This window comes from Aegilops tauschii, chromosome 6 (genome assembly GCF_002575655.3).
Source record: "Aegilops tauschii subsp. strangulata cultivar AL8/78 chromosome 6, Aet v6.0, whole genome shotgun sequence".
Taxonomy (NCBI): Eukaryota; Viridiplantae; Streptophyta; class Magnoliopsida; order Poales; family Poaceae; genus Aegilops; species Aegilops tauschii.
Window position 1 is genome coordinate 342,054,391 of NC_053040.3, and position 10,957 is coordinate 342,065,347.

Genomic DNA, 10,957 nt, shown 5'->3' on the forward strand with positions numbered 1-10,957 from the left:
TTATTCGTCCAAAGCGGTTGCTTCAAGAGCTCATAGGTTGTTGGATTGCTTCCATGTTATACCTAAGTTCAACAAACAACAATGGGGATGAAAGCATAGTTGTGTCATCAGGGTTACAAGGTAAACTTAAGTTAGCGTTCACCTGGTCACTTATTTGTTTGGCGCGACTTCTTGTGATTGGACCTATAATTGTTGGAGACTTGTCGATGGTTGTGGTGTACTCATCATCCTCCCCCTCTGGAAAAGGAGTTGTCCTCGACTCTGATGGTCCAAAGTATGGAGAGAGGTCGGGCACATTGAAAGTTGGACTAACACCATAATCCATCGGAAGGTCAATCTTGTAGGCATTGTCATTGATCTTCGCAAGCACTTTGAATGGATCATCTCCACGTGGCTGCAACATGCATTTGCGTTGATCTGGGAAACGATCCTTCCGCAGGTGTACCCACACAAGATCACCTTTTTCAAACAACACCTTCTTTCTTCCCTTGTTTGCTCGTTTTGCATATTGTTCAGTCATCTTCTCAATATTTTCCTTGGTCTTCTCATGAATTTTCTTCACGAAGTCAGCAAGCTTACTTGCATCAAGATTGGTTCGCTCCTGCAATGGTAAAGGCAAAAAGATCTATGGGAGCAGCAGGTTTGAAACCATGAACAATTTCAAAAGGACAAAATTTAGTGGTCGAATGTACTGCCCTGTTGTATGCAAACTTCACGTGGGGGAGACACTCTTCCCACATCTTCAAATTTTTCTTTAAAACTGCTCTTAGCATCATGGATAGTGTGCGGTTGACAACTTCGGTTTGTCCATCTGTTTGTGGGTGGCATGTAGTGGAAAATAGAAGCTTTGTTCCTAGCTTTGCCCACAATGTTTTCCAAAAATAACTCAAAAACTTGGTGTCACGATCTGAAACAATAGTGCGTGGTACTCCATGTAGTCGCACGACTTCCCTGAAAAACAAATCAGCAATGTGTGAAGCATCATCGCTCTTATGACACAGGATAAAATGAGCCCTCTTGCTAAACCTATCAAAATGATTTTTCTTGGACCAAAAGACACCCAGGAAGCTTCGGGAGGAGGCCAGAAGAGCCACGGTTGGGATACAAGCTCACCAGGCGCGCCCTATGAGCTTGTGGGCCCACTATGGCACCTCTAACCCTAATCTCAGCTCCATAAATACCCAAATATTCCCCGTGTACCAGAGGGCACACCAAAAATGCTTTTCTGCCGCCGCAAGCTTCTGTTCTCGTGAGATCCCATCTTGGGGCCTTTTTCGGCACTCTGTCGGAGGGGCATTCGATCACGGAGGGCTTCTACATCAACCTTGCTGCCCTTCCGATGATGTGTGAGTAGTTTACCACAGACCTACGAGTCCATAGCTAGTAGCTAGATGGCTTCTTGTCTCTCTTTGATCTTCGATACAATGTTCTCCTCGATGTTCTTGGAGTTCTATCTGATCTAATCTTCTTTTACGGTGCATTTGTTGAGATCTGGTGAATTATGGATTTATGATCAGATTATCTATGAATATTATTTGACTCTTCTCTGAACTCTTTTATGATGATTAAGATAGTTTTGTATTTCTCTCTGATCTATTGATTTGGTTTGGCCAACTAGATTGATTTATCTTGCAATGGGAGATGTGCTTTGTGATGGGTTCAATCTTGCGGTGTCCTCACCCAGTGACAGTAGGGGTAGCGAGGCACGTATTTGTATTGTTGCCATTAAGGATAAAATTATGGGGTTGATACCATATTGCTTGGATCTATCCCTCTACACCATGTCATGTTGCTTAAGGCGTTACTCCGTTCTTGTTAACTTAATACACTAGATGCATGTTGGATAGCGGTCGATGTGTGGAGTAATACTAGTAGATGCAGGCAGGAGTCGGTCTACTTGTCACGGACGTGATGCCTATATTCATGATCATTGCCTTGGATATCGTCATAACTTTACACTGTTCTATCAATTGCTCAACAGTAATTTGTTTACCTACCGTATGTGTTCTTTCAAGAGAGAAGCCTCTAGTGAAAACTATGGCCCCCGGGTCTATTTCTCATCATATATTTTCAGATCTATAAAACCAAAAACCCAAAAATACCTTGCTGCAATTTATTTACCTTTATTTTATTTTATTTTATTTTAAAATTCTATTTATCTTTTATACCTATCTCTGTTAGATCTCATCCTTGCAATTAACCATGAAGGGATTGACAACCCCTTGTTCGCGTTGGGTGCAAGTATTTGTTTGTTTGTGTAGGTGCCACTTTGGAGACTTGGGTGTTACTTCTAATGGATTGATACCTTGGTTCTTAACTGAGGGAAATACTTATCTCTACTTTGCTGCATCAGCCTTTCCTCTTCAAGGTAAAAACCAACGCAAGCTCAAGAAGTAGCAGGAAGAATTTCTGGCGCCGTTGACAGGGAGGATATTCATCAAGCCTACCAAGTACCTATCATAAACTCTCATCTCTTTCACTTACATTATTCGCCATTTGCCTCTCATTTTCATATCCCCCACTTCTAAAAGGTTTTACCAAAAATACAAAAACATTTGCCTTTTTATTTGCCGTTATGTCTTACTTGATTTGTTTGCTTGTTCGCTTGGCATAATTACATGTTTATTAAAAATCAGAAAGCAAAAAAGCTTATGGATCCTAATCCACTTGCTAATATTTTTAGAAGATCCAATTACGATGAACCGATTGCTAGTGAGTTGAGTGCACTAGATTATCTGTATAAAGTTTTGCTTGAAATTCATGAATCTGAAAATTGTGATGAAGTGCTAAAAGAGGAAATTTATGAAGTGATTCACGATAGCTCCTTGAATGAAAAGCATGATTGCAATGGTGTTATTATAAATTCTATTAATGTTAATTGTGCTAATAATATGCAAAACCCCAAGCTTGGGGATGCTAATTTTGATATGTCCACTACTTATTGCAATGATCATGATTGGGGTGATTCTTCTTATGATCTTGAAAATTTATTTAAGCCTCATGATGAATATGTTTGTGATAATATTTAAAGTGGGTTTGGAAGAGTGTCAACTCTAGGTAATAACTACTTTGGAGAATGATCAATCTTATGATTTTTTTTTATAAAAGTGGGCTTGGTGAGGTCATGACTTTATTTGATGATAATCCCACTATTTTGGAAGAGTGTCAACTTTCCATGCATGTGGATCATGTAGAGAACATGTTATGTGATAGCTATATGTTGAATTTGATTATGATCCTACATGTAATTATTATGATAGAGGAAAATATGGTTGCAGAAATTTTCATGTTATTAAATTACCTCTCGTTATGCTGAGATTGTCAATGTTTTATTCCTCTCCTTTGCATGTGCTAGATATTTCTTATTCGGTAATTTGTTTGCTTATAAAATACCTATGCATAGGAAGTATGTTAGAATTAAACTTGTTTCTCACATGCTATTTGATGCTCTTTTTGTGCTTCAATCCTTGTCTTTCATGCGAGCATCATTAAAATTATCAATGACTAGCTAAAAGGCTTTAAAGAAAAGCGCTTGTTGGGAGACAATCCAATATTTTCCTTTTTGTTTTTATGAGTTTATACAATTATGCTACTATTACTATTGTGCTTAAGTGTTTTAATTAGTGTTTGTGCCAAGTAGAGCCTTTGGGATGATCTATGGTGATAGTTGATTTGATTTTGCTGAAAAACAAAAACTTTTGCGCTCATTGCTGGAATTTTGTAAATTCACAGAAACGCGATTTTGATCTGAATTTTTTACACAAGATTGATATACAAATTTCCCAGGTTGTCAATTTTTCAGAATTTTTAGAGTTACAGAAGTATACAAAATTTCCAGATTGCTACAGGTTATTATATTTTTGATAGATTATGTTTTCTATGTGTTGTTTGCTTATTTTGATGAATCTATGGGTAGTATCGGGGGGTATAAACCATGGAGAAATTAGAATATAGTAGATATAACACCAATATAAATTCAGAATAAGTTCACAACAATATCTAAGTGGTGATTTGCTTTATTATACTAACGGAGCTTACGAGTTTTCTGTTGAGTTTTGTGTTGTGAAGTTTTCAAGTTCTGGGTAAAGTTTTGATGGACTACGGAATAAGGAGTGACAAGAGCCTTAGCTTGGGGATTCCCAAGGCACCCCAAGGTAATATTCAAGGACAACCAAGCATCTAAGCTTGGGGATGCCTGGATGGCATCCCCTCTTTTGTCTTCAATACATCGGTAAAATTACTTAAGGCTATATTTTTATTCACCACATGATATGTGTTTTGCTTGGAGTGTCTGGTATTATATGTGTATTTGCTTTATTTGCTTTTTATTTTTCCACAATCATCCTTGTTGTACACACCTTTTGAGAGGGACACACATTAATCGTGAATTTATTAGAATACTCTATGTGCTTCACTTATATCTTTTGAGCTAGGCAGTTGCTCTAGTGCTTCACTTATATCTTTTTAGAGCACAACGATGGTTTTATTTTGAATAAATTGATGAACTCTCATGATTCACTTATATTATTTTTAGAGTCTTAAAAATAGTATGGCAATTTTTTAGGTTATGAATTTTGTCCTAATATGATGGGTATTCAAGAGGGATATAATAATAACTTTCATGAAGATCATTGAATATATGAGAAGTTCGATTCCTTGCATTTGTTTTGACATATGAAGATGGTGATATTAGAGTCATGCTAGTGAGTAATTGTGGATTAGTAAGAATATTTGTGTTAAGGTTTGTGATTCCCGAAGCATGCACGTATGGTCTCCTGTTATGCGATGAAGTTAGAGCATGATTTATTTTTGATTGTCTTCCTTACGAGTGGCGGTCGGGGACGGGCGATGGTCTTTGCCTACCAATATATCCCCCTAGGAGTATGCGTATTAGTACTTTGTTTTGAGGGCTAATAAACTTTTGCAATATGTATGTGAGTTCTTTATGACTATTGTTGAGTCCATGGATTATACGCGCTCTCACCCTTCCACCTTTCTAGCCACTCTAGTACCGTGAACTTTCGCCGGTGCATTAAACCCACCTTATACATTTCCTCAAAACAGCCACCATACCTACCTATTATGGCATTTCCATAGCCATTCTGAGATATATTGCCATGCAACCTCCACCGTTCCGTTTTATTGTGACACACACCATCATTGTCATATTGCTTTTCATGATCATACATGAGGCATTCATATAGAGTCATATTTTTGTTCTAGTATCGAGTTGTATTTCTTGAGTTGTAAGTAAATAAAAGTGTGATGATCATCATTATTAGAGCATTGTCCCATGTGAGGAAAGGATGATGGAGACTATGATTCCCCCACAAGTCGGGATGAGACTCCAGACTTGAAATAAATAAAAAGAGGCTAAAGAGCCCACAAAAGAGAGGCCAAAGAGCCCAAAAAATAGAGAAAAAAGAAATGAGAGAAAAAGAGAGAAGGGACAATGTTACTATCCTTTTCCACACTTGTGCTTCAAAGTAGCACCATGTTCTTCATGATAGAGAGTCTCCTATTTTGTCACTTTCATATATTACTACTGGGAATTTTTCATTATAGAACTTGGCTTGTATAATCCAATGATGGGCTTCCTCAAATTGCCCTAGGTCTTCGTGAGCAAGTGAGTTGGATGCACACCCACTTAGTTTCTTTTGAGCTTTCATACACTTATAGCTCTAGTGCATCTGTTGCATGGAAATCCCTACTCACTCGCATCGGTATCAATTAATGGGCATCTCCATAGCCTATTACTTTGCCTAGTTGATGTGAGACTTTCTTCTTTTTTGTCTTCTCCACACAACCTCCACCATATTCTATTCCACCTATAATGCTATATCCATGGCTCACGCTCATGTATTACCTGAGAGTTGAAAAAGCTTAAGAACGTTAAAACTATGAACCAATTGATTGGCTTGTCATCGGGATTGTGCATGATAAATACTTTGTGTTATGAAGATAGAGCATTAAAAGATTATATGATTTTGTAGGGATAACTTTCTTTAGCCATGATATTTTGAGAAGACACGATTGCTTTATTAGTATGCTTGAAGTATTATTGTTTTTATCTCAACATTAAACTTTTGTTTTGAATCTTATGGATCTAAATATTCATGCCACATAAAGAAAAGATTATATGATAAACATGTTAGGTAGCATTCCACATCAAAAATTCTGTTTTTATCATTTACCTACTCGAGGACGAGCAGGAATTAAGCCTGGGGATGCTTGATACATCTCCAATGTATCTATAATTTTTTTACTGTTCCATGCTATTATATTATCCATCTTGGATGTTTTATATGCATTATTATGCTATTTTATATTATGTTTTGGGACTAACCTATTAACCTAGTGCCCAGTGCCAGTTGTTTTCCCCTTGTTTTTGACTTTTACAAAAAATCGATACCAAACGGAACGAAACTTTTTGACGATTTTTCTTGGACTAGAAGACACCCAGGAAGCTTCGGGAGGAGACCAGAAGAGCCACGGTTGGGCCACAAGCTCACCAAACGCGCCCTAGGGGGCGCCCTATGAGCTTGTGGGCCCATCGTGGCACCTCTAACCCTAATCTCAGCTCCATAAATACCCAAATATTCGTCGTATACCAGAGGGCACACCAAAAATACTTTTACGCCGCCGCAAGCTTCTGTTCTCATGATATCCCATCTTGGGGCCTTTTCCGGCACTCTGCCAGAGAGGGCTTCTACATCAATCTTGTTGCCCTTCTGATGATGTGTGACTAGTTTACCACAGACCTACGGGTCCATAGCTAGTAGCTAGATGGCTTCTTCTCTCTCTCTTTGATCTTCGATACAATGTTCTCCTCGATGTTCTTGGAGTTCTATCCGATCTAATCGAAAGTGCATTATATCAACTAGAGGGGGGTGAATAGGTGATTTTTACAAATTCATCACCGAGGAAATTCAACTTGAGGAATTTCCTAAGAAACGAACTACAAGCAGCGGAATAAGTACTCAGGTGCATGCATAACAAAGAAGTAGCATAGTCATCATGATGAAATGAAACATACACAGAGCACAGGTAGCGTGTAAACAGGATAAGCAGGCTGAAGACAAAGGGACTGAAGAATTAGGATTGAGGAAATTGAGAAAGTCTTCAGTCAAAGTCTTCAAACAGTAACGGTCAAGTACATCAACACATGAATGAGGAAATGAAAGGGTTGAGGAAATAGAACCAGTAGCTTGGTGAAGACGATGATTTGGTAGACCAGTTCCAACTGTTGTGACAGTCGTATGTCTGGTTGGAGCGGCTAGGTATTTAAACCTGAGGACACACAGTCCCGAACACATAGTCCTCATCGTATTCTCCTTGAGCTAAGATCACACAGACCTCGCCCAAACACTCGTGGTAAGTCTTCAGGTGACTTCCAAACCTTCACAGACTCGGTCACTCGGCGATCCACAATTCCTCTTGGATGCTCTAGACCATGACGCCTAACCGTCTGGAGGATGCACAGTCCTCAAAGGTAACAAGCGTCGGTTCCACACATGAACAATCTCTTTAGTGATGCTCAATCACTTTGGGTTTGTAGGTTTTTGGGTTTGGGTTTTTCCTCACTGATGATTTTCGTTCAAAGTCCTCGGAGGATGGGATGCTCTCAATGACAAGTGTCAGTTTCTCTCGAAGCAGCCAACCAACTAGTGGTTGTAGGGGGCGGCTATTTATAGCCTAGGGAGCAGCCCGACATGATAAGACATAAATGCCCTTAAATGATATGACCGTTAGGTGGGTAGGATATTTTGGGACAGCTGGCGCGTAGCACAGCAACGGTCGGAAATTTGAGCTCTCAAATTCCTCAGGGCTATCATGTTCCTCACTTGTAGGCAATCCGCACTGGCAAATTCCTAACTCCTCAGTCAGAACAAATTCCTCAGAGACTAGAAGAACTTCATCTCTGTCACTGAAGAAATTGAGTGAACTGTATGAGATTTCCAATGGCTTCACTCAAAAGGATTGGATATATGTACGATTTTGAGACGAGCATCACTTGGAAAGTGTTTCCTTAGTTTTACCTCGACCCCCTTTAACAGTAAGGTGTTTCCTTTGACTCAAGAAAGAGAAAATGAAACTATGAAGACAAAAGTCTTCATGCTTCATAATCCTCGCATCAATATCAAGATATTCAAGGTCACACCAGTTTCCTCACTTTCGAAGTCTTCAAGAAAACCAAAGTCTTCAACTGAAGACATTCATTTTTAGGGGTCGACTTTCATCGTAAATATCAAAATCCTCATAGACTTATAGAACATTTGTATACTCACAAACACATTAGTCCGTTAACCTATAAGTCTTCAATACACCAAAATCACTAAGGGGCACTAGATGCACTTACACTAATCGTCTTTTGCGGTGCGTTTGTTAAGATCTGATGAATTGTGGATTTATGATTAGATTATCTATGAATATTATTTGGGTCTTCTCTGAACTCTTTTATGCATGATTAAGATAGCTTTGTATTTCTCTTCGATCTATTATTTGGTTTGGCCAACTAGATTGATTTATCTTGCAATGGGAGAGGTGCTTTGTGATGGGTTCAATCTTGCGGTGTCCTCACCCAGTGACAGTAGAGGCAGCGATGCACGTATTTGTATTGTTGTCATTAAGGATAAAAAGATGGGGTTTATACCATACTGCTTGGATCTATCCCTCTACATCATGTCATCTTGCTTAAGGCGTTACTCCGTTCTTGTTAACTTAATACACTATATGCATGTTGGATAGCGGTCGATGTGTGGACTAATAGTAGTAGATGCAAGTAGGAGTCGGTCTACTTATCATGGACGTGATGCCTATATTCATGATCATTGCCTTGGATATCATCATAACTTTGCGCTTTTCTATCAATTGCTCAACAGTAATTTGTTTACCCACCGTATGTGTTCTTTCAAGAGAGAAGCCTCTAGTGAAAACTATGGCCACCGGGTCTATTTGTCATCATATATTTTCAGATCTACAAAACCAAAAACACAAAAATACCTTGCTGCAATTTATTTACCTTTACTTTATTTTGCAATTTTATTTATATTTTATACCTATCTCTATCAGATCTCATCCTTGCAATTAACCGTGAAGGGATTGACAACCCCGTTTTCGCGTTGGGTGCAAGTATTTGTTTGTTTGTGTAGGTGCAACTATTGGAGACTTGGGTGTTCCTCCTACTGGATTGATACCTTGGTTCTTAAATGAGGGAAATACTTATCTCTATTTTGCAGCATCACCCTTTCCTCTTCAAGGGAAAAACCAACACAAGCTCAAGAAGTAGCAGACGCCACTGTGGTACGTCCGGCAACTCTTTGGCTCTGCCTTGCGCTCTATGTGTTCGGCACGTTGTCTGGCCTGGTTTTTTGTGATTTTATTAGGGAAGATGATGAATTCGACCCTTCGTCGGACGAGGAGTATGGACCAACGAAGTTTGATCAAATGATTCAATATGAGTTTTTCGATTCCTCAGATTCTCAACTTCAATAGCTCAATCAAAGGGAGAAGAGTGATCAATCGGGATAGGGTGTCCAGAGCACGACTACTGCTGAGGGACTACTTTTCTCCGAACCCAACTTTCCCGGATGATCCATGGTCTTGTCGTCGTTTTCGCATGCAGAAACCATTGTTTGTGCGCATTGTGGAGGGAGTAGAGGCACTCGGTGACTACTTGAAGTGAAAAGGGATTGCTGCAGCCAACTTTCTTTATCTGCTAAGCAGAAGTACACGGCTGCTCTGAGGATGCTTGTAGTTGGTACCGCTGTTGGTTAGATGGTTAGGATGGGGGAGAGCACATGCATGAAGACTACTGTCAAGTTTGCCCGCGCCGTGGTGCATGTGTTTGGAGCAGAGTATCTGAGAGAACCAAATGCGCAGGACATAGAAAAGTTGTTGGCTATTGGAGAGGCCAGGAGGTTTCTAGGAATGCTCGGATCAATTGATTACATGCATTGGAAATTGAAGAAGTGTTGGAAATATGCCCTAGAGGCAATAATCCTGTATTATTACATTTCCATATCTATAAATTAAGAGTTTATATTTCATGCTATAACTGTTTTGATACTGCAATATGTGATTAAGTGGAAAACACATATGCACGTGTGAAATGACAAACGGTAAAGTATTAGTTCCCGGTCATGCCTCTAAGACCGGCTCAAGTGTTGGTTAGTGATCATGTTTTCCGGATCTCAGGATATCGTTAAGTGTAACAATAGTCCTGAAACAACATTGATGGTATGATGTTAGAAGAACGATCATATTGAATTGACCCAATCTTATTGTTATACTTTGAGATAATATCGTCTGGAATTAATTGTTATAAACATGGAGTGTTAGCATGTGTTTTAGTTCCTCAGACCATGAGAGTATCGTAGTCACTTCCTACCGTATGGTGGACTTTTGGGTTGCTCAAACGTCATCAGTAAAACGGTGCTCATAACGACAACTTACGGGTTCATTGAAGAGTTTCACAAGACACTAGATAGCTCAAGAGTGGGATTTGCTCCTACGATAATGGAGAGATATTCTTAGGGCCCTCTCGATGTGACGACATCCATTGCCATCTGGCCAGACACAGGTGACTATTTCACGGGGATGCCGGAACACTTCAACGAGAAAGAAGAGCAAACCCTGCTACGGATCAACGGTATAGTGATCATGTGCATCACTCAGGAGGATACCGATGCACCCCGGGTTTTGTAAAGTATTGTGAAGCAAAGGGGACATCACATAATAACCAAAGGTTCACTCGAATTCATTCGTGTAATCATAGGGATCGATATGGACGTCCTCAATTCCTCTATCTGTCATTGAACGAAGGGGTTTCATTCATGTCTATGATTTACTGAACCTACGGGGCCACAAGCTTAAGGTAATCATGATCTGCTAAGTGTTAGTAATAGGAGAGTATCAAGGATTTATTTGTGGAATTGTTTCATAATATTCAGAATAG